The sequence below is a fragment of the Epinephelus moara genome, chromosome 7 (assembly GCF_006386435.1).
Source record: "Epinephelus moara isolate mb chromosome 7, YSFRI_EMoa_1.0, whole genome shotgun sequence".
Lineage (NCBI taxonomy): Eukaryota > Metazoa > Chordata > Actinopteri > Perciformes > Serranidae > Epinephelus > Epinephelus moara.
The window spans coordinates 29,349,016-29,374,776 of record NC_065512.1 but is presented as its reverse complement, the minus strand read 5'-3'; positions in this window follow the sequence as shown (position 1 = coordinate 29,374,776).

The window sequence follows — 25,761 nt, the reverse complement described above, 5'->3', positions numbered from 1 at the left end:
ACATCAAGAACATTACCGCTGCAGGTGGTGGCACTAAAACTCTTTCCATTGTGAAAAACATGTCCTCAAAAATTTGGTCTGAAACACCCACTAGGACAGCACAACAATATGAAGCTCCAGAAAATACATGCTGCCAAAGGTAAGCCCTCCTTGGCCACGGTGGTTGGCTGTAGCCCCACACTGGCTAAACAACCAAAACTGGGTTTTAATCTTAGACAGCTGCAGGCTACAAAGAACTAATGAAGCTTGTGGATGGATATGTGGTGGATGAAATGCTGCTTCACAATTGATTCTCTGTCCTTCAGACAGAGCCTTGGGAAAATGCTGGTAACAGGCAACTGAGGACCTCAGGTGAAAAAAAAGAAGAAAAAAAAACATTTGCAGGCTGTCTATCCTTAGCTACACTTACTGGTAATTACCCTGACATTAACACAGAGGCGCACATGAGAAGTCTGAATTTTGAGGAGAAAGGATGCAATTACCATTTTTGTGGGCTGTAATGGAAAAGTAAAGAAATACTGTTGGCAGGGAGTAATAAGTAAAGTAATAGTTACTTTGAAAAGAGTAATTATGAGTAGTCTATAATAATCAAAAATGATGATAGGCACAAAAACCACTTGGTCATGGTTGGGAAAAGATCATGTTTTGGCTAAAATACCCAGTTGCTGTACCACAATTGCTGTTGGAAATGCCTTGATGCCTCACTGAAAAAACAAGCAGTGTTGTTATTTGTTGGTCTCAATCAGTGATCTGCAGCTTGGCAGCCATCTTGCCTAGGTGTCATGGAATCAACCATCCCCTCCACCTCTTGATGACAAAATCAGCTCATATACATGTAATCAGAAGCATATATATACATATAAAACATTTTCTTCTGGTGACTTGGTTGGAATGAAACAAGTATAGTTAAAGATGAGAAGCTGTTTTTACAGTAATGAACTTCAACACTCAGCAAATACACTGATTTCGAGCTAACCGTATGCCTCCAAATGCTGCAGAATGTGTCACAGCTTACTTTGATTTTAGTGTTCTTGACTAGCATAATTTATCTAGATTAAGCCCAAACACAATTCAGACTCTGCACTGCCACATAGGTGTTTTCAGTTATCCTGGTTAATTAGACCTCTGCTCAGGTTGACAGTGGAAGGAGCTATGATGGGGGTTATGTGAGGTTATCGGACTGGTGCTGACAAGAATAATAAAATGGTAATTTGTCCCACCCTTAAAGGTGCAACAAAGCTGACCAGAGAGTCAGGGAGATTTCAGTTAAGCATTGTGCTTTACAAACCCACACAATCTTGAGAAGAGGTCTAAACAGCCACAATAATTAAAATCACCTGTGTGCTGAAGCGCAGACAATCAGAAAAGGCTAAGCAACATTGTTCTACTAAAAAAAGCGAGACAAACTGACCTGCTGGCTACTAATTCATTCTCCTAAAATGTTTTCTTTGTTTCCTTTGCACAGCTGAGGGAATTTGCTGTGCAGATTCCATACTGTCATGCTGTGTCACTTTATCAAGGCCTGTGCATCTTGTGTACTCTGTACAGGGCCAGCCAGCCCCGGGGAAGAGATAGTTGTATCCTCAGAGAACAACTTGACTCTCAGTTTTAGCCTATTCATCACAATGGTGCTCTGGATTTATGCTATCATCTTTAAAGTGTATTTTAGTCTGAGTACCTGGGGTTTTAAATTTGACAACTACGGGCAGATTAAGGCGTCCTGTTTTCATTTTTAGAGGATGTGATTACAATAAGCTTCAGACTATTCCTAACACTTTAAATGAAATGCAGTGTCGGCTACAATTTCTAATGTGCAAATTCAAAAGTTTATGACTCACTTCGTCAACATGGGAGAGAACAAAGGAGGTACACTGGTAAGATTCTAAAACCGTATTAAAAGATTATCACAGAATAGGAATGAATTTCTACGGAAACAACCGGTTGCAAAGTATTGATTATAATGTGGAATTAAGTTGGATTAGCGGCAGGATTTAGAGTTATACTTCCACATTAAAGGCACGCCCCTCGTCTTCAGGGACTCAATGTGGCATTTATTTTTCACGAGAAAACACAAGTGTCCTGAATCCAAAGTATTACAACTACCACAGGATGACATTTCTGCACATAGAGGGGGTATAAAAGAGTTCACTCGAGCTTTGCATGTAAATTAGCCATGGAGATCAACAGGGGATTGGAGGTCTTGTTCATGTTCGCATAGATATACCATCAGTTTAGCAAGCAGTGATGCTATGATGCCACAAATTCTAGCACCTCATTGGCCAGTCTGTACAAAGATAATTCAAGTGAATAAAGTTTAAAATTAGTGGGATCTCAGAAAGCATATCCAGCCATCTTTGACGTCCTGAATTCATCTCACGTTTACGTACCATTAGAATTTTAATTTTACATGAACACTGACATTTGCATTTCATTTCTTATTTTACCATAAGGGTACCTCTAAGGGTGTTCAAGCAGTTTTCACATTTTTAATGCAGGACTGAGAAAGCAATGGCTGCAGGGACATTTTTATTGCATTACTCTCACCATAAGTTTACAGAACATGTGACATATTCAGTGATGATCACTTCTGGTGAATGTTTGTGTTTGTTTCGAGGGTACTGCATTCATCAACTGATGCTCATTAACCTTGTTAAAGCTGTGGATTTACAGCTATCTATCTGCTCTACACATACAGTATGACATTGTATAGTACATGCAGTATATTACAATCCATACACAGTAAAAGCTTTGATTAATGTTGATTGCACTTGAATGATTGTGTCATGAATAATGTTGTGAGCTGAGGATGCACTGTGGTCAGGCTGTTCTCAGTCACTCTTTGTAGTTTTATCTACAAGAAGTAACACACCGATAATTTGTATTTAACCCACGTAACTGTGAGCCAGGTGCCTGTGATCATGTGAATTATGCACTGCAGATTGGCCTCTCTCATATGATGGGAGCAAAGGAGGACATCGGGTGACGGAAAAAGCTGTCATGTGCTGTGTGTCCTGTGTGAAACCAAAACTAGATTAGTTATTTTAAAGGGGCAGTTCACCCTAAAATCATAGTACATATTTTTCTTCTTACCTGTAGTGTGTTGTGGATTTATTTGCTGCCCTCGAACCAAAAATCGTCTGTGGTGTTAAATTCGGTAAAACTTTCTTCCAATGAAATAAAAGAAAGTTCAGAGAACTCTGAAGAAAAACCAGGAGGCTAATTAGAAGTCCAGTACAAGAAGGTTTATTCTTTGTTCAGAGATGACATCCAAATAAACCCATGTGAGTTGGTGGTCTGGACCAAGAACTGAACCCAAAAGGCTCGGGCACTGACCTTTATACCTAGTCTTTCGCTCTCTCTCGCTCACTTTCTTAACCAATCATATGAGTAGAAAACCCGTATTTTTTCTAAGTCATACACATCACAACATCACTTTTACGTCATTTGAACCCTGACAGACCCCTAAAACCAGTTAAAACCGGTTGCGGGGCCTTCCTTCTCAAAAGTGTCAACCTCAGCACTTTACCTCTTCCATATGTGATCTCTCCCCCTTTGATTTATCCCAATCATCAAAGTTTGAGTTGGTGTGTATGTTGCAGGTGCTTGGACTGGCCTCAGGGTGTGTGTATGTCCCAGGCCTTGCATGTACTATGGTGTCTATTAGCCTGCCCGTGTGCCCTGGTGTATCTATGTTCTCCAGCTTCCCCCTCCTTCTCCTGGCTTGCTTTTACCATAGGGGCTTCATTCTACTATTATATTTGGATATTGCTTGGCCTTTCTTTTAAATTCACACAGTGTTAACATATTAATGATGCAGTAGTAATGTATTGATAACACAGTGGTAATATATTGATAATATTTGATAATGCAACTCAACACAGTAATTATGCTTAGATTTTGGTGCTCTTGACTACCTTTTGGCTCAGTTTTCAGGATATGAAAATGTAAAAAATAGACAACTATTAAATATCTTTTACTTATTGGTAACCTTATTAAAACATACCACCACAGCAGTTAACTCCTTTTACACAATTTTTGAATGAAACAAATATATATAAATTCCTGCTTTTTCACATTGTTTGAATGAAAATAGAAATATTAAAGTGAAAAATAAAATCCTGCTGTTTTTTTTTTTTAACACATTTTTTGAATGAAAAATATAAATATAAATTTCTGCTTAAACACTTTTACTCAATTAAAATAAAAAGTATAGTGCAGCTGGTCAGCTTTAAAGCCTGCTCAGATTCAGTTTTACTAGGAACTTACTTAGCTTTCCCACTTTGTTAAAGTGCAGTAAACAAAACATGCTTATATCTAAAATGCAGCTTAAACAATTTTACTCAACTCCAGTGGCGTTGGTTATTTCTTTAACACAATGGTCAGGGAAACACTCTTTCTTTTTAAACAACGACGATATCATAGTTTGCACCAGATTGCTTTTTCTAGTCGTGCCGGTTAACGTTCAAACTCGGGTGGTGTCGTTTTAGATGCGTTACCATGTTAGACGTGTTTCCAAGTACGTACCCGACCGCTGTTCTGCAGTGTCGGCACACTGCTTTTGTCTTGTCAACTTGTTTATTTCCATCTTCGTATTTTACCCTGAAACCAAAGTGTTCCCAAACGGAGGACTTAGAGTTTGCGGGTGGGTCTTCAGGTTCGTCAGGCTCACTTGCCATGTTGTCAAAATGCGAGAATGCGCTGCACAAAGTGAAAGCGGAGATTTACAGGACTCGGTCCGTCACTCAATTGTGTCCGTCGGGGAACTAGATATTTTAAATGGTTCGGCTCGCAAAAACGGAATTAAAATAAAATAAAATAAAATAATATCCTGCGCCCAATAATTCGGTACAGGGTCGTGCCGGACCGAAAGTCGCGTACCGAACGGTTCGACACAAATACATGTACCGTTACGGCCCTAATATATATATATATATATATATATATATATATATATATATATGCAGCATGCACATAATGATCAGATAGCAATTTAAAACAAAACCTAACAAGTGTTATCTAGATTAATCTAGATTTTTTTGTTTTATGGTTTTGGTTGATGTCATACCATGCCATGCCTCGCCACGCCATGTTACGTCACGTCACAATCAGGATTATTTTCCTAAACCTAATTTAGCCTGTAGGATTGCGAGTTTGTAAGATATCATACCAACCACTGTGTGAGGATAGGTTGTTTTGGTGCACAGGGACCAGACAGTCAGGTGTCCAGCTAGACACCTGCCCATGAACAGTCTTATGAGTTATCGATATAGTAATATAAACTCAAAGTGGGTGATTATGCTCTGAAGCCTGAATAAAGTCTATTTGAACCATCAAATCGAGAATAGGTGAAGGGATTAACTACTTTTTTCCATGTATTGGTATTATGATTCTAGAGTGAAATGACTTTATTTTGATTACAGTCTTAGCTGTGTCACACAGTAACACACCTTAACAGCTACTGAATCAAAAGAATACTATTTTTTGTGGACACATTCATTATGCAAAAGACAGGAAAGTCAGGAAACTAAAGACCTCCGTTTTAGAGGTCATGGATATTAGTTCAATCAGCAAGACTGCAGGCACTGTCACAGCTGAATGGTTTTTCAGTGTGGGGTGAATGAAGTACCACTCACATGTAGAACACAAATATATACACAAAAGAAATAAAATACATCAGTGGAGAAAAAGACAGATTGTAGTTCCTAAGAAAACCTTCCAAACTTTCTGACTTTATATCTGCAATTTTTGCAGGCTTCAAGGAGACAATACAGTTGCCATAGTGAGAAATGTAGTAGAAATCATGTAAAAAAGGAAGCACCGAGTTCACATATTAGCTTGCTACTTTTGTAATAATGGTAAGACAAGATAATGCAATTCATTTGGTGTAGTGAGGCAGAGATTGAAAAGTACAGATCATTTCAAGGATTTTCATTTTATAGGTAATGTTTAAACCTTGAATAAACCAGCAAAAACATAGTTGGTGGTACGTGAAAGCAAGAAGGAGACAGCAGTGGTGATTCACATAAGCACATACTGTATAGCACAGAAACGCTACAGTAGCCTGTATGGGTGCAGATATCTTGTTAAAATAGCTGGTCATCTATAAAACATTCACATAACAAATATCTAATAAAAATGCTTTACTTGTTTTAAAACATGCAAGTGCTCTATACAGGGCAAAAGCAGACACTTCTGAAATGAACTTTGGAACAGTATTAGTTTTGGATAAAGATGTGATTCATAGGCTCCACCACTGCTGTGGAACTGCCCTTGTAATCCCACACATAACACTGTAGAGTATGTAAAGAAGTTCACTTTTAACCACTTTTGCAGGTCATGTAGAACCAGTTATATGTAAAACATATAATCACTGTATGGCATAGAAGTAAAAGTTAAACTTTTCAACAAAATTTATTCCAGTCTTAGTGCGCGTATCAGCTGTTTCAATAACACTAAGGACTTTAAATTAATTTCTTTATTAAATTGTGTATCTTCTTATTACAAAAAGCCCTTGCTTTGTATCATCATGGATGGATAAAAATGGATGCAATCATGGGTTTCAATGAGTGAAATCACACGTAAACAGGTTAGTCCTGCTGGGTTTAATCCACTTTCACATCCACACTTCAGGTCAAACATAAGCGGCGCCTAAATGTTTTTCATACTTTCTCAAAGCCTGTGTCATAACCAGTTTCAGACTAGCGAAACTGAATCATTTCCACAATCACACAGACTGCCTTTAATCTGTCTGACCATGATTAACCCAAACATCTCTGCTTTCACTGTCAGTGTAAATTTATTCAGTTCTACTCTGCCACTGCAGCCATGGTAGCGCTTGCGAACGCAACACATAAATCAGCTCCCAGACTTGTGTATATTTAAGCCTATAAATTCCAAAATGCCATTACACTGTTCAGGACTGTAAGCTATTTGTACTTGCCTGACCTGTAACCTCTAAAAGCTTCTTGAGGTGGGTAATGAACGGTGGCTGACAAAGGGGAACACACTACAATGGCCCAAAGCATTTCCATAAGAAAAACGGGTTGAAAATCAAGCTGTTGCTCTTAGCTTGAGGCCTAGAGAACGTCCTTTGTGTTGGCTGGATATCCAGTGTTTTTTTTTTTTTTTGTTGCATTTATTTTCAGGTTGTTTTTTTTTACTTTGCATCATTTCGGTATTTGCAGCGTGTTTGCTGTTTATGTGTTATTTGCTTTTGGCTTTTCGTATGTGATTTTCAATGGGTGTTGTTTCTGAAGCTGTAGCGCATTTTTCCTAATGGAAATGTTTTAGGCTGTTGGAACATGTTTATAATCCAACTCAGTGAACAGAAGTCACTTAATCATCGTGTTTTAACGATAGAAATATCAAGTCAACTTACAATTGTAGTTAGGAGAGTCATGTACTGAACTGAAGGTCTGACAAAAGAGACTTTGGGTGTGTAACAGCATCGAATTCACTGCTGTTCAAAACGAATTACATTATTTTAAATGTCATCTAATTGCACTGAAGAGGCAATGACAATTAGGTCAATGAATTTTCGATTAACAAATGTTATTCCATTTGCTGTAATTATATGACAGCCTGCATAACTTTCTGTCTCGGAAATGCTCTGACTTGGGTTTGCTTTGAAAATTGTCAATAAGGTGAAATTCTGTACAAATGCTTAGTAGGAAATAGACTAAAGGGGTTGAAAAAATTTCATGACATTCAAAAAATGTAGGGCGGGTCATGCCTTCACCATTCTAGGAAAAGAAAGTTTGCCAGGGGGACACCATGTACATGTTTGGAATGCTTTTACAATGCTTAAAGAGGCAAGAGATAGCATCTTTTCCTAAATATGTCATTATGAAAATAATGTGGGTAGCACAGGTTAGTGGCCACAGTAATTTCAGACTATCAGCGTTTACATAGGTTACAGGAAACGCCTCATGTATTGCGAAATTGGTCGGTCAGACAATTGGGGACTGGAGCTGGTCCTTATGAGGAGCTGGGCATGAGATAGTTGAGTCACGAACACAATGGCAGGCGGACAAAGTTTGGAGATAAGTGAAAAACGGCCTAGCAAAAGAAAATGAGCTCCTCTGTCTGAGGAGGCAAAGAAGAGCAAAAAGGAGAGTGATAAAAGAAGAGGAAAAACAAGAGTAAACATCAGTCAGGCGTTCAAGAGATGGAGGGAGCTCCGTGACCAAAGAGGCTTCAACACCGATGTCCAGCTAGCTTTCTTTCTAATGGCTCAGTAAGTAACACGGCTAAATGTTAACAAGCTAAAAAAACCGAATCATATCTGTTGCCTCTTTAAAGGAAAACTTCACCTGCAAAATGACCATTTGTATATCAATTACTCACAGCGTGTTATTACTTTGAAAGATGCAAGCGCTTCATCACATGCCTCCACAGTTGAGAGTCAAAAACAGGCAAACATTCTGCATGGATTTAAGTAAAAGAGAACCGTGTTTAACAACAGCAAAACTTTATCAAATCATCCATTCACAAACTCCCACACAACATGTGCAGTATAATTCAAGTTTCATTTATCCAGTTGGATGCTCAGTACATTCCAAACACGTGCATTTTTACTAAAACATTACAATTTAAAACACCTCAGCACAAACAGTCACGGACAAGTAGTACGCCTAGCCACCAGGTCATCCCTATGTTTCCCGGGTTCTTTGTTTCCCGGGTTCTATGTTCCCCACTTACACAAAAAGGGTTCTATGTTCCCCACTTACACAAAAAGGGTTCTATGTTCCCCACTTACACAAAAAGGGTTCTATGTTTCCTGCTTGGTTGAGCGGGGAACATAGAACTGGGGAAACATAGAACCTTTTTTGTGTAAGCGGGGAACATAGAACCTTTTTTGTGTAAGTGGGGAACATAGAACCTTTTTTGCAGGGTTAAGTGGGGAACATAGAACCCGGGAAACATAGATACGCTCCCCTGGCCAAGCAAAGCTTATGCCCACACGCCTGCCCAGGCACACTCAGGGTGTGTGATGCAACATCATTTTAAACTTTGGTAGGATTTTTAAAACTATGCCACAAGTCACTCCAGTGGTAATTCTGTCAGCAAGGGCAAACAAATACTTGAGGAAACTGCTTCAAAACATTGAAAATGAAAGTTTACCGTGATACAACAGAAATGTCTTGTCTGTTATCCACAGCCAATTTATATGAGAGAAAAGCCTTCCCCTTTTGTTAATTAAATCTCTGTGGCATGTGGCATGTAAAGGCAGAAGGACATGTAACTATGAAAGACCTCCAGCCTCCACTTTAAGAATTGCTGAACTGCCATTGCACAAGGTTGTCCACTGAGTTTACCTTGATTAAATCTATTTACACCAGGTGGCTGCACTGACTTACCATTCTCTGTGGTGCATTAAAATATGTTCTATCACATTTCTCTTTGAACTGTGCTGTACAAAAGAATGTCTGTATAAAAGAAACCTTGGCAGTAAGTGCTTGTTTATGGCTGCGTTCAAACCACCATATGCACTGCATGACAAAAATGCCGCGCCCTCACTGATCTAAATGAGACGACTGTGTTGGATGTCTCTTGCATGTTTTGTAAAGCAGTTATATTTTTGGTCTAAACATGCAATAACCTTTATTTTCCAATTGTGATCAAGTGTGTCGAGATTAAACTGTAAGTGAATGTAGTATTTTTGTTGTGAGATACAAATCTCATTTGCATACTGTACCGTATTTCATAGTGAAAATGAAGTGAATTCATTTAGATTTCACTCAAATGAAATCTTGAAATTGAAAGTTGCAAGGTTATGGAGTTGTTAATGTGAACACATTACTGCACATTCATGCTTTTTTTGTGAATTTTATTCATGCCCAAAAAAGATTTATGCAAGAGTAGTCACTGGTGCATGCTCTCTCCATCTTCAGCTGCACATCATTCACACTGCACATCCCATCCTTCAGAGACAAAAGACCGAATGGAAAATACTCAACTTTGAAAGAAAAGGTACAAAATATTAATAACGAATAACTGAATAAAACACTTACCTTGTGGCTTAACTTGACTGAATATTCCCTCAAGGTAATGTTCTGCTTTCTTTCCAGGATGATGGTGAATTTGTTTTTGAGAACTTTTCACTTTACAGGCCAGCGAACTTTTGAATTCTGAATCACGGATGAGCCAAAGGGGCTCATCTTCCAGACAAGAGGAATGTAAAAAGTGATAATGGATTATCACTTATTTTGTATGACAGACACTGAAAATATTAATGCTGGTTCGTTCAGTGATGAACAAAATGCAGCTGACCACTGTTCTGTTTCATTGGTGTAAATGTATGAGGACATATCTATTTCAGTTGCTGTTTCTATGCTGAATGTCAGGCTTTATGTTATAATATTACATATTTCTATTACGACTATTATTATTACAATTATATTACTAATAATCAGCTGTTAAGCTTTACTTGTCGCACCATAAATGTATGTGTGCAGGCTGCATGTATTGTTTTATGTGGAATTTTGGGTGAATGTGATATTAGACATGTGAACCAATGAAGTGGACTCATCTTTAAAGCTGCATTAGCTTTTATGTTTGTTGTTGTTTTTGGGCCCTTGGGGGCAATAAGCTATAAAATCCATATTGACAAATTCTTACCTTATTATTGTAATTGTGTTAGCAAACTGTTATGTATTTACACATCCTGCAGTAAAACGCAATTTTTTTGCTCTGTTTTGGTCTGCACCAATTCCTAACACATTTTTGTTTTTTGCGCTGGACAGGTAGTGTACAATCTGTTTATTTGATTTTTTATTTTTTTTTAATTAATTTATTTATTTGATTTTTTTCACGCTGGAAAACAGCTGCCTCATTGGTTGAAAACAAGGCAGATAAGTAAGAGCTGTCAGACCAAACCACTTCAAGGAGTCGAGCTACTCTGTAGAACTGAGCCCAGTGATGTTTATCTGTGACTTCATCACTTCAAGCGATACCTTTCACACCTTTGATTCATTGATGACATAAGAAAATGTTGATTAGTGCAGCTTTAATTATGTCATGAGGCTGGTAAAAACTGACCACAGCAAGTTCTTTTGACATGGTGTAAAGGTTTGAACCTTAGACAGATGAACAAAGCATACTTCATTTTCTCCCACTGTGCAAAACTGAAGCCAAAATATCCCGGATACAGCTGATACCATCATGTGCTGGTGACATCATTTGGAGTCGGTGCAGTCCCTACACATACACATGTCCAACTAATCATGAGGAGCGTCATTGATCGTGAGCACACTAATTAGCACACATAGATTTTATTCATGATGTCAAACCACCTTTTATGGCATGAAATAACTAAGTGACTTACGTAAATGACAGAAACCATCTTTTGGAAAAATGTATTTGGTGTGTACTTTCATCTCTAGTTTGGCCCATGTGTCATGCGCTAACATTGAGGGGGCAGTGGAATGAATTATTCATAGACTGTATATAAAGACGGACAACATGTCAGCTCCTCAAAAGCAACACATTCTCACTCCAACCTTGTGACATATTGACGTTTTGGTCAAGTACTTTCCACGTCCACATAAGATGTGCAAGGTACCCTGGGTGTGTTGATTGTTGACGTTATGGGACACTGTATCAAGTTGTCCTTTCAAGATCTACTTCTGTTTTCACAGGAAATTTTACATTTATATACAATATCTTTAAAAATGAATGCACTACGTTTGTACAACACCGCAAATTGACATTTTTTACCCTTTAACAACAAACACGTGGTTGGGTTTCGTCAACAAAAAAAACACGTGGTTAGGTTAAGGCAACAAAAGGAAGTGGTTAGGTTTAGGAAAAAAGAACAGGGTTTGGCTTTAGAATCTTACGGGATGTCAACACCGCTCTCTCGGGTGAAAGTCTGTGTTTGTTGGTCCCATCTACCACCCCTCCTACCCGCGCCAAACGGACTTTTGCCACCCTAACTTTTGCCCCTGTCGTTTCTGACGCCGCAAGTCACTGCCCAAGCGCCAGATTCGACGACTGCGGAGTGAGACTGTGCTCCCAAAAGTGCAGCCAAAACATCTCGATTGCCCCCAGGTGACTGGCTGCGCCCTGGACAAGAGAGCACCATAAACATTGTTACAACAAAAAACACAAACAATACAAACAAACTATAACTCACTACAAATGACTGAACACAATAGCTAGTTACTGTGAAATTAAGATGTATAACAGGTATGTTTTTCAAAAACAATTTGTATTTGTATTTGTATAACAATTTGTCCCTCCTTGAGGCAATGAATGAGGAAATAATCGCCCCGGCGTTTAATCGTACTGGCGTTTAATACGCAAAATGGGGTCAAACCCCCGGCGGCTACAGCTATTAGGTGCCCGGCGGCTATATGCCACCGGGCGACTATTTGGAAATATACGGTATGTGACAATAATCATATGTGTATAATAACAGTAGAAGTGTGACTAATGATAACAGCAGGAGGCATCTGGCACGACCACGGCAGCTCTTGTAGGCTGAAATCAAGACGATCACATTAACCAGTGCGCAATCATCAGACTTGACAATTATCACGGGAAAACAATCTTTGTTATATCGAGATAGCGAAATAAGAAGTCGTTATCACGAGATAACAGTGCACAAAAAAAAAAAAAATACATGGCCGTTCTCGTATTCCGTACTGGACAGCTATGTTGTCTATGTAATAATACGTCGGTTATGCCCAGGTATTGAATCAAATGTGTTTTAAGACATTTTTGCTTAGTTCACCTTATTGTCTATTTGTCTCATCGTGTTTCATGGACACGGCGATGTGAATAGCGCTGTTTCAGCTCATTTCTGCTCACTTTTGAGGACTTCCGGGTCTGTTTTCCTCTGCTGAATGAAACCATGGCGACACGAAATGCGGGTACCTTATTGGTGTAGCGCGATCACGTGACGGCCGTGCCACCACTCGCGTACCAAATCTCATTACGCTCAGGCGGAACTGATCATTACGCTCAGACGGAACAAGTGCCGAATTACGACCCCGATCACAGGACTCTTGCGGGGTTATGAGCTACGAACTCCCGCTGATTAGCTGAACATGTATTGATCTTTTTTATGAAGTAAAGATCGTGTAGTCCCCAGATGTCGGAGCGGAAATCAGTTTCTGTGAGACTTTTTCTGATTCACCTTATGGCCTAATAGTATCACGTAACGTTTAGCCATCACCTCACTTCCCTTCACTGATCAGAGTCGCTATGCTCTCTACGCTGCGGCCACAGAGGGTTTCCATGGCAACGCCTGTGAACTACAGAGATTAAATAGTCCACTCAGCTGTGGCTTGTGAAAAAGTCATGATTTTAACTGTAAAACACATTAAAGCATAAATAATTGATTTAATATTTATTTCTGAGTAAGTAAATGACCATGGTATAAGCGGGTTAATGCCCTTCGAGGTGTCCATTAAAAGGAATGAATGGATTTCACGTCGGACGGTTCACGCCTCCGCGTCGTCCATTAATTCCTGATAATGGACACCTCTTCGGGCATTAACCCTTACATGTAAAGTAGCTCTAGTGTAGTGTACAACTGCAGGTAGATAAGCAGAAAACACAAGTATGCAACTGTGCAAAGTATTTCAGTGGCAGACAGCATGGCTGCCAGTGATGACCTGACAATTAAATTGCATATTAAGGAAAATACTGTCTTTGACTTATAACTCAACCATTACAAAAGTTTGGAAAGTGTAACTGTTGACAGATGCTTGTGTTGTTTTGATTACAGAGTGCTATCATTGTCTCTCTTCACAAAGAGACAACGCTCTTAATGAAGCCTGAGCACTGGAGATAGATCCAGCGTCAACACTTAAATAACTTTTCAAAGTAATTATTCTGCCCTAATTAGGTGGGAACCTGGCTCCACACATACAAACATTTCTAGGTGAGAATTATTAATTTGATGCTATGCATCACGCTTCTAAAAGAATTCAGTTTTAGTAGATGAATATCCAGTAATATAATTAGCAATGGGAATAGTTCGAAATCCCTTTTTCACAGTGAAGTGATGTTGGCAGCTGATACAGAGCGGGAGGGTGAGATAAGCATGTGCAGAGGAATTGCACTGCTGATAAACTTGGCCTCTAATGTATGAACCATTGAAATTTCAGGTCACACATAGTTTTGCTTTGACCCGCTGAGCTTCTTTTTCATGTAGTGAATGCTCCGTGACCACAGGTGTAAAGTAATCAGGAAAGAGTGGTCAGTGTTATTCCAAGACATGTCAGCATGGAGGGCTCCTTCAAAGCTGAAAGACTGTGAAAATAATCCTACACCATGTTTTTTGGTCCTGTTATTTTGTAATTGCGCAGCTATGAAACATGCCATTTCTCATCCAAGTTCTTATTTGCAGCCCTTGATCTCTAGAAAATCTCAGATAGGTAGATAAAAAAACACAAAAAAAACAAATGAAAAACCAAACAGCTATACTAGCCTTGGGTTCCCTGGTATCAAGCGTAGATCCTCTAATCAAACAGTGAAACCTCAGTGGGTAAAAAATTGTCTCAATTCTAGGCAAGTCAAAGATGAATCAAACAATTCCGACCAATGATTGTGCCGGCAACTCAAACAATCACCGCAGGTAATTAGGTGCTGGCGGTGTCAGTGGTTTAATGGGCTAATACCAACAATAAAGGCACTGCTGATTTTTGATGTGAGATCTGATTTCCTGTCTTTGTCCTTATTATGTGCAGTTTTAGTTGATGCCTATCTGCTAGTCTGACCTGTTCCCTTTCATGTCCTCATGCTCTGAATACCGGTGCTCCTCCATACATGTCAGTGTGACACACAAATTATTAGGGATACCGTTAAAATACAATGCAATTCAATGCAACACCACCCAGAGTACAATCTCAGAAGTACCACAGCGAACAAAGAAGTGGAGTAGTAGTCTCAGGTGTAGATGGTTTCTGCCCTTTCTTCTGTATAAATTTCTTATTTGAAGGTGCGAGATTCACATCAGGGCAGTGGACAAGTTTAAGTCCCTTCTGTGACTCCTGGGCATGATGGACATGAATTGTGACTGGTGTTAGGATTATTATATGAAACACACTTTGGGATGTTGTTGTTTTTTTTTCATTGACAGTCATTTGGTCCCCACCCTCCACATCCCTGCTCCATCTGTGACGTGAGAACAGGTCAGAATGGAAAATGATGTAATTTAAACATGTCAAATAGCTGCTGAAGCAATAGGAAGTATCATATTCACACTTCAGTAAAAGAACCCAAAGTCCCTCTCCATATAAAAATGTGTTTTTCTTAAAATGTCGGACCTTGACTTCACTGAGTTGTATCGGGAGCGTATCTATGTTTCCCAGGTTCTATGTTCCCCACTTAACCCTGCAAAAAAGGTCCTGTGTTCCCCACTTACCACTCAAAAAGGTTCTATTTTTCCCGGGTTCTATGTTCCCCGCTCAACCAAGCGGGAAACATAGAACCCGGGAAACATAGAACCTTTTTGGGTGGTAAGTGGGGAACATAGAACCTGGGAAACATAGAACCCGGGAAACATAGGGATGACCCCGTTGTATCTGTGCAAAGTCACTAGAGAGGTGTTTTTACATTCCTCTACTGAGGAGGGTGATGTCTGTGTACTTCCATAAAATCTATCAGAGTCTATCTATCTATCTATCTATCTATCTATCTATCTATCCCAGTCAAGCTAGGTGAAGTATGTCACTAATACAAAAGCCAATTGCTTTCTTATTCGGGAAATGCATATTGACACAAGACACACTTCGACATAACACCAGCAAAGAAACCTGACACCCACAGTGCAGAGTGGACTAGTCAGTACAGATAGCAAGAGTTTACATCATAAGCCCCGTTTTCACCAAACTCTTTCAGTATGGTACCCTTGGAACCAAACGTAACCCTTCAGACATGGTGCCTAGCGTTTCCACTGCAAACAGTACTCTTAAATGTAGGCAGGGTTGCTGTCACTCACTGCTCTGTCCAGCACTCACTGTATTTCCTGGCTCTTCACCAGTGACACATTGGGAAGTCTGCACCTCGTTTATCGTGCATAGAACGAGGCTGCATGCCAACATTTTCAGAACAAAAAAGAAGAAGAGTCTGCAGTGAAAGTCTCTCTCCATGTGATATTTAAAAATAGTGGGTTTGTGCATTTAGTTCTTCTAAGGCAAGCTCGGTGGTTTAGTGTTGCCAAAGCCAACAGGAACAACGCTCCACAATGCTTTTTCTTTCACTGAGTGAGGATTGGGATATATGCAGTTCACATCACCTGGTCGAAATTAATATGAACACTTGAAGATCCACTCATCACTGAATGTGTATGTTATACAAAAACTAAAGTGATGGTCAAAGTTGTTACAGTGAAATTTAAGGTGTGTTGATTGATTGACGTCGTCTCCTCATACATTGAGTAACATTACAAGTTAATGTTCTTCCTTAAAAACATCGAAGTTCAGCAGCAACCAGCACGCAGCGTCAAGGAGAAGGGCTTGATGGTCAACACCGGAGCTACTTCCCACATCGTTACTGATGTAGCCAAGTTTAAGAGCTTCGACAACACATTCAAGCTGGAGTCACACTGTGTAGAGCTGGCAGACGGCACCCTGTGCAGAGGCGTCACTCAACACAAGGGGAATGCAGAGGTGTTCCTGATTGACAGCACGGGACAGAGACGCAGAGCAGCGCTGAGAGACGCGTTGTTTATACCATCATAGCCCCAAGACATTTTCTCGGTGAAGTCAGCCACCACATCTGGAGCAACAGTCACCTTTAAACAAGGACAAGACACGTTGACACATAAAGATGGTACCAGGTTTAACATTCATGTGTATGACAAGTTGTATTATTTGCACACTGAGGTTGAGGATAGTGATAAGTGTAATACCTGTCACGACATGCAGACATGGCATGAAATATTAGGCCACTGCAACTATGAGGATGTACTAAGATTGCAAAATGTGGTTGATGGCATGCACGTTAAGGGCAAGACAATTAGGCCTGATCAAGAGTGTGAGGTGTGTATTCAGGGAAAGTTTGCACAAACCCGAAATAGAGATCCTGACACAAGAGCAAATGCTCCCTTGCAGATAGTGCACACAGACCTAGCAGGTCCAGTAGCTACTGAGTCTATTGATGGATACAAATATGTGCAGTCATTCACGGATGATTATTCAAATGCAGTTTTTGTATACTTTCTTAAGACAAAGAGTGACACGGTACAGGCAACGGAAAAGTTCCTGGCAGATACAGCCCATTATGGGAAAGTAAAGTGTATCAGGTCTGACAACAGCAAGGAGTTTATGTGCAGGGATTTCCAGGCCCTGTTAAGGAGGAATGGTATTAAGCACGAGACATCAGCCCCGTATTCCCCTCACCAAAACGGTACCGCAGAGAGGGGCTGGCGTACTCTTTTCGAGATGGGCAGGTGTATGCTAATTGAAAGTCAGATACCCAAATGTCTATGGAACTATGCTGTCCTAACAGCGGCCGTAGTACGAAACAGATGCTTTAATAAGCGAACAGGGAAGACCCCTTACTAAATGCTGACAGATAAAAAGCCAAATTTGTCCAAAATGCATAAGTTTGGGTCTATATGTTACACATACAAACAGGACAAGGGAAAGCTTGATTCAAGATGTGACCAGGGACTTTTTGTCGGTTATGATAAGAACAGCCCCGCCTATTTGGTTTATCACCCTGAGACCGAAAAGGTTCAAAAACACAGACTTGTGAAATTTAGTTTAGATGTCAGAGTGAGGGGGGTTAGGGTTTGTGAACAAGGTAAACGTGGAAAAGCAAACACAGACAGCTGAGACAGAACCAAATGATGTTTATGACAGAGAGAGAGACAGCCTAGAGCTGACAGACAGGAGGTTTATGAGAGCACTGAGAACTCTCAAAAGCCGAGGGTGAGAAACAAAAATCCACAAGGTGGTACATCTGGCCGAGGGTGAGAAACAAAAATCCACAAGGTGGTACATCTGAAGAGTGTAACCAAAATGAGACAAGTGATGAATCTGCCAGTGGGAGGTACCCTACTAGAGAAAGGAGAAAGCCGAGTCATTTAAAGGATTTTGTAACTGACAACATTGATAGTGATGAGATTCATACTACCATTGATTACTGTTACAGAGCAGTGTGTGGCGTCCCACATACATTTAAGGAAGCTATGGAGTCAGCTAACTCAAAACAGTGGGTTAAAGCAATGGATGAAGAAATCCAGTCATTAAAAGAAAACAACACATTTACTCTGACTACTTTGCCAAAGGGCAAGAAAACAGTGGGGGGTAAGTGGGTTTATTCTGTGAAGAGTGACATTGAAGGAAAAGACAAGTACAAGGCAAGGTTTGTAGCAAAGGGATACAGCCAGAAGATGGGAATCGATTATGGTGAAACCTTTTCTCCAACAGCCAATTTGACAAGTGTGAGGGTATTGCTCCAAAAAGCAGCACAGGAGAACCTGTTACTCCACCAAATGGATGTAAAAACAGCTTATTTGCACGCTTCCATTGATTATGAGATCTACACTGATCAACCAGAAGGTTATGAAGAAGGAGAAGGTCTGGTGTGTAAGCTGGAGAAATCTTTGTATGGTCTGAAACAATCTGGCCGAAATTGGAATAGGATTTTGCATGACTAACAGAAAATGATTTCACACAAAACCCAGCAGATCACTGTGTCTATGCCAAAGAGACAAAACATGGGAAGGTGATAATGATAATCTGGGTTGATGACCTTATAATTGCAGCTAGCAATGAAAAAGCAATGAATGATGTAAAAGAGATGCTTTCTGCCAAATTTAAGATGAAAGATGTAGGTGTACTTAAGCATTTTCTTGGTATCAATTTCACTCAGTCTGATGGATGTGTAAAGATGTCACAGTAAACATACGTCAACAGAATATTTGAGAGGTTTAACATGCAAAACTGTAAACCCAGAGAAACTCCCTGTGATCAAAAACTGTGCTACACAGAAGATGCTGTTAAAATGTGTGATGTTAAGATGTACAGAGAGGCTGTAGGTAGCCTTATATATCTAACAACATGTACACGTCCAGACTTAGGTTTTGTGGTAAGCAAGCTTTCACAATATTTTTGTGAACCAACAGAGGAACAGTGGGTAACTGTGAAGCATGTATTAAGGTACCTCAGAGGAACTACAAACAAGGAGTTGTGTTTCAGAAGAAACAACAATGAGGCGTTAGGGCTAGTAGCCTATAGTGGTGCTGACTGGGCAGCTGACACCACAGACAGGCGCAGCACCACAGGTTACTGTGTAAGCCTAAGTAAGAACAGTTCTTTAGTTTCATAGAAAACTAAGAAACAGCCTACAGTAGCGCTCTCAACCTGTGAGGCAGAATATATGGCTCTGGCCTCAACTATGCAAGAGTGTATATACCTAGAGCAGCTATTGGAAGGTATTGATGATTACAAATACAACCAAACAGTCGTGTATGAGGACAACCAGGGAACAATCGCCTTAGCCAAAAACCCTGTAAGCAGGCAGAGGTACAAACATGTGGATATTAAGCATCATTTTGTAAGGTCCATTGTAAACGAGGGGAAAGTGTCTCTGGTATATTGCACTACTGAAGAGATGGTGGCAGATGCCATGACTAAACCTGTCACTAAATTAAAACTGAAAAAGTTTGCAGGTATTATGTTTGGTGTCTAAAAGAGTGGAAGAGGTCCACATCTGTATTGTATTTTATTGTGTGTGAATTTCAGCAACCTGAGTACAAGTGGGGGTGTTAAGAGGCATTCTTTAATATTGTGTACTCAATTTGCTATGTGACTGTTGTGTGACTGCTGTTTACTGAGGGGCAGTATTTTGTGTTCACAACAGTGAGGCGCAAGTCTACAAGTATGCTGCGTCATCACATTTTTTTGTTTAGGCCATGCCCAGTCATGTTCTGTCAGAGGTCGGAGTTCATTCCCTCCGTGACTGAAGAAAATGTGAGGTCTTCAATAAATATGCCATACAGGCTAAAGATTATTATTGCCTCCGTCAGATTATTCCCCGAGTTCAGCGCTGGTGAGGCTGCGGATCTCAACACACAGAATTAATCCATACTGCCCATCCGTAGTGATCCAAGTGTCCTGAAGCCCCGACATAAAAAGTTGTTTGGAAAAACGTCATATGAACTCTGTTTTTAGCCTCATTGTAGCCTGTAGCTCTAACTGCTTCTCTGTGGGCTGCGCTCATGTGTGTGCGCTTGTGTGAGACTGTGAGACATGGGCACCACCTTCATTTGTGTTCACGTGCTTTCGCTGGTCTCGCATGCAAGAGCGCACACGTGAACTCGGTGTACACAGAGGCAGTTAGAGCTACAGGCTACAATGAGGCTAAAAACAGAGTTGAAATGACGTTTTTCCAAACAACTTTTTATGTCTGGGCTTCAGGACACTTGGATCACTACGGACGAGCAGTATGGAGATATTTTGTGGTTTCAATTATGTGTTTTTTGGACGTTTTAATCTGGGGCACCCAGTCTCCTTTAGGTGGAGTTGTGTTGCTAGTCCCGCTCCCCTGGGATCTCCGCAAGGGATGTGAGGACTCTAAAACTTCACCAGAGCCTCCCTCAGCATATGGGTGAGTAGATAATGGCTGAATTTAAATTTTTGGGTGCACTATCCTTTTAAGGCGCATTCTGGCATCGGTTAAAGCTTACCGGGCCAATCACAACCGTTTATTACTTTGGCCCGGGCACGTCATGAGAATAGGAGGGACAAGGAGCGGAGTGAATGCATTTCGTAAATAACCAACATGGTTACTGATTTTGAAAGTGCGATGGTAAATGTGTTGAACGAATTGGAATGTACATTTTCTTTAAAAGCAGAACAAACGGCTGAACTGAAAGCTTTTACTGAAAAAAAGGATTTTTTTTGTTTGCCATCCTTCCTATGGGGTTTGGTAAAAGTTTAATTTACCAACTGGCTCCGCTGATCAGGAAAAAGATGGGACTCAGTGAAAACCCAATGGCTATTGTATAAACACTAGTTGCTCTCATGGAGAAGTAGCAAGTCAGGGAAGCGACCAAGCTGGGAATCACAGCCATGCAATGCAATCCGTAGTGGACATTGCCAAAAGACGGTAACACTCTTTCTTAGACATCATTACAGCTCATCTCTGCTGCACTTTCCTGTCTGTTTACAGTGGCGTTGTTATTGGAAATATACTCCTTAAACTGTGTGTTAACACGTGATGTGGTAGCTGTGCTAGACTATGTCACACGTTTTGTTTACTCTGATTGGTTTTCCGTCTTTCCAATTGTGTGAAGGGGCACTTTGAGTGACAGCCGTTGATACCGCCCCTTGGGAATAGAAGAAATGTACACTCCGTGTCCAGACTCATTCGCGTTTTGCAAATTGGGTCTGGCAACGCCAGGCTACCCCAACAGAAGGGGTGACCAAAATTGCGGATGGTACGGAACAGTTCCATTTGTACCATCCATACCTTTTCACAGTGGAAACAGAAAAAAGTGTACTGAACTGAACTGAACCGTACTGCTCAATGGAAACAGGGCTATAGTGAAATCTCTGACAGCAAACATTTTCATGTAGACCAATGGTGTTCCGTACATTTGTTGCCATTTAATGCACATCAGCAAGCACACGGCCATTGTTAACAGCCAGACAAGCATGTTTGTGTGGAATATCCTCAAGGCTATACTTTCAATAATGTCTTTTGGACCAATATATTTTGAGAAAAGTGGTTAAATGTAGCACTTTTGATGTTTTGATTTTATACAAACTACAGTACTATGAGAAGCATAAATTAAGATGAAATGCGCAGTTTCAATGCTTTAGTCATCTCTCCTCTCAAGCTGCGGTAGGGACTGAAGCTTCCCCTCCCTCCATTGTCAAGCACTGTGGGTGCACCAAGCAAACTTAATGAAATCTCACAGGAGCATGGAGGTCTCTTGCTTGGTTGGGAATGAAAGAAGGACAACTCAGGATGACACAGGAATTTTAATCACTGACCACACCAACTGATATCCTAAAAACAGCCTCAAGACGGACTCAGTGTTGGTGTCTGGATTTTTTCTTTGTGAGAGCCCAGTGCCCCATCTAATGTGCATCAGTTACCAATGTCACCACAAAAATCACACCAGGAAGAACCACACGGAAATATCTGAAACAGACAGACACTTCTGTTGCTGAAATGCTGGGTTTTTGTTGGCTAATCACTACCTAGCCAAGAGCATTTAGCTGCGGAGTCCTGTTCATGGGTGGCACAACTACATTATATGGAACAGTACAGGCAAATTGATATGAGCTTTGATTCAGTCACAGCGACTCATTTAGAAACATCAGAAAGCTCAGCAGGAGGAGCAGCTCCTGTAGACACTGAGGGAAGCAGATAGAAAATTCCTCATGCTACAACATGTACTTACCCACTGAGCAGCATGTTGTAGTGAATTAACCAAAGTGACAACCGGCGGCATCACTCAAACCAAATCACTTTACGTATAGCGCTTCTCATGCAAGGTTACAATGCTAAGTGCTCCACACAGAAATGACAAGAAAGATCTGTAAGTGAGCACAAGGACGTGGTCTGAGTTATGACTTGAGCACCATGTTTTTCTTCTGCCATGCTGCTCTCTTTGTGTTAGTAAATGATTGGATTGTGTGAACAACAATGCCTCCATTTGTCTCTCTGCACCCAGTTAAACCCATAATGGTGGCTCTGTGGTATACCGTTATTCCCCACCTTAGCAATAAGTAACACAAAATTATTATTATTTATTTATTTTTTTAGAAATCACGACTTTGGGAGACTACTGCTAATTATCATTATTTATTTATTTATTTTCTAACTCCTTAATGACTGTGAATTATGATGAGATAATAACAATGCTAGATAATGATGAGAGTGTTTGAGATGCACCGGTAGAGCCATGATTCATTTAATAGTTTTCTGTTTATTAGAGCACGATGGCATTATTGTCACATCTGAATGCAACTAAATGTAATTGAATGTAACATTATTAACCACTTTGGTGAAACAATATGAAGTCATCCAGCAACATTTTTGTGCTGTGGGGTTCATAAATGTAGGCTGTGTGAATTGATTTCTTTTGTGCATCAAGTGAAAAAACACTCACCCTGCATCTCAGAGACCAATGTTCCAAGTCCCAGCGGTGGTGCCTCTGGCAAGCAGAGATGGACAGGATGGACGGGTACAGTTCCTTTGGCTCACAATTATTGTCATCCAGAGTCTGTGCCACAGCTTTTCTTATGTATGAAAACATTTTTTTTTGCATCATCTTCTGTGTCTTTGATGGTTATATTCATCCCCTAACAACCTGTTTTCATCCCTAGGGCGTCAAATAGGACAGCTTGGTCGGTGGCCCATGGTTTCTGATACCAACACACAAGGCACCCTTTTAGTGTCTGTATGAGAAACACCAGGCTTTCAGCTAACTCCAATGCAAACCCATCCACAGCAATACAATAGCGTAAGAGCAAAAACTTGGTATAGGGAGGGAGGGTTGGTGGATGGTTCAAACAAACACAGAAGACCAGTGTTAACATCACGTGACATATTATGTATCACATATCATACTTGTTCATTTACTTCCATGAGTGAAGTTACATAACAAATGTACTTATTTTAACCCAAACCATTATCTCTTTCTACAGCTCACAGTTTTGTTGCCTAAACCTAAAGTAGATGCAGCCTGGTGTTGTAGAAATAGGTGACATGACCAGGACCTGTTAACACCACATTACTTGATGGTGGCAATGTGTTACAATAACGCGCCAAAAGGATACTTTGTCGCGGTGCACTCAAGAATTCCCTGAATCAATGATGTCAGTCAGTGGGTGATGGTTGCTGTTACAACCCTTTAAGTAGAGTTAAGAGCGAAAAAGTCTGCATAGGGAGGAGGTCATGGTTTTAGATGGGTCAAACAAACACTGGACTTTCGCCAGAAGACTGCTGTTCATCCTGTGTGAAACTTAAGGTCAGCGTTGACTTCTTTATGTATTTATATCCTTTACATAGTTACTTGACATCGTACTTTCATCCCGTTCATAACAAATGTACTTTTTTTAACACAATTGTTTTCTAAATCTAACCAAGTAGTTTTGGTGCTTAAACCCAACCATGATGCCATGACGTAATTTAACACATTACGTGCCACCACCACTTAAGGGAGAGAGGTTTCAAGGCTGTGGTCATTTTACATATTTCTGTGACATCACGTTAAATAGTTGTCAAACCTATGTTCCCTGGAAACACTGAAGTTTATTTTGAAAGGACACTGTAGCTTTTAAGAAGTGGAAATTGATGTGCCATCCCTGAACATTCAACGGTTACACGAGAGGGGTACCTAGAGCGTCATAATTTAAACCGTGGGGCGACTGACCAAGCTGCCATATATGACGGGTCGGGAGTGAGAACATGTTGCCCTTGATCAGTTGATAATAACCGATCCTTAGATCCACACAAGGCAAGCTCTGATGAAGGCTTTATGGTCTCACAAACTAGCAAGACGTAACGCACTTTTTTAAAAATGGGACACTTATTTCGAGAAAAAAAAAGTTGACTGCACGGTGCTTATATTCAATGAGAAGGACTAATAATGTTTTTCTTTATTCTGAAAATAAAGACGTAACCCACCAAGAGTTGACAATTTTGAAGCAGTGTCTAATGATGCAATCCAGTGAAAATTTCCATGACATTTAAAATCTAGGATTCAGTGTATTCTAGTGAGCCTTTGTGCACTTTGGCCTCACTTGCAGCTTTCACAAGGATCCACAACTATATGTGAATTCCAATGGGACAGCAACAAAGCAGTATCTTTACGCAGCTGTCAGAAATGCAGCTCAGAAATGTTCATAGAGACCGCAATACAACATTGTTGCTGAGAGTTTTGTTTTTCGTATGTGGCACCTTATCCATAATTTGGGTTGATTTCACCCTCACAGCAGCACAGCAGCACAACAAGGTGAATGGAAAACAAGCAACATTCTCGGGAACACAGTGAACATTAATGTGATATGCCACTCTGAAAAATATTTACTTTGCCAGAGTTGAATAATGGTCCTTATTTCATGCACTGGGATGTTTGTGTAATTCATTTAATCAGGGTATGCTTGCTCTTTTCTTCAGGCCATTACAGAGGATTACAGATTACCTTTACCAGCAGTAAACTGTGGTGTCATTCAGCATTCAATGCATTTAAATCAAGCCATTCGACCATGGCCAGCCTGTTCAAAATAGTAACTGTTTATAATGGAGGAGATATTCTCTATTCATGAAGTTGCTCTTTATTGATTGTTGCAGCCTGCAGTGTTCCAGCAGTGAGGCTGGTGCGGGAGACCAATACAAAGCTGAGAGAGGACCCGAGGAGGCTCTATTAAGTCTCCAAAGTCATGCTCGCTGTTCGGAAGGGGAGAGTTCAGTTTAATTAGGGAAGCTTAATGCCGCTTTTTATGAGGCCTGGAGGGTCTGCTCTCCTCCTCCTTCTCCCCCTCCTCCTTCTGCTGCATATTCATGATTCCTGTTTTGTCCGAAGGACCAAAACAGAACATCCAGATCACAGCTCTTCGAGTTTGGTTGTAGGAAAAAGTCCCCTGCATTGAATTACAATACGATTAATTTCAACAGCTGACCAAAACACACAGGGTACAGTGCTAAGACACCCATACATTGTCTGTTTATTGTACTGCACAGTGCACATAAATTGAATAATTCATTAATGCCTACCCAGTGTTAACATTACAAGGACCCCAAGAGATATTTTCCAGGAGAGTGTAATAGACACGTCAGTGG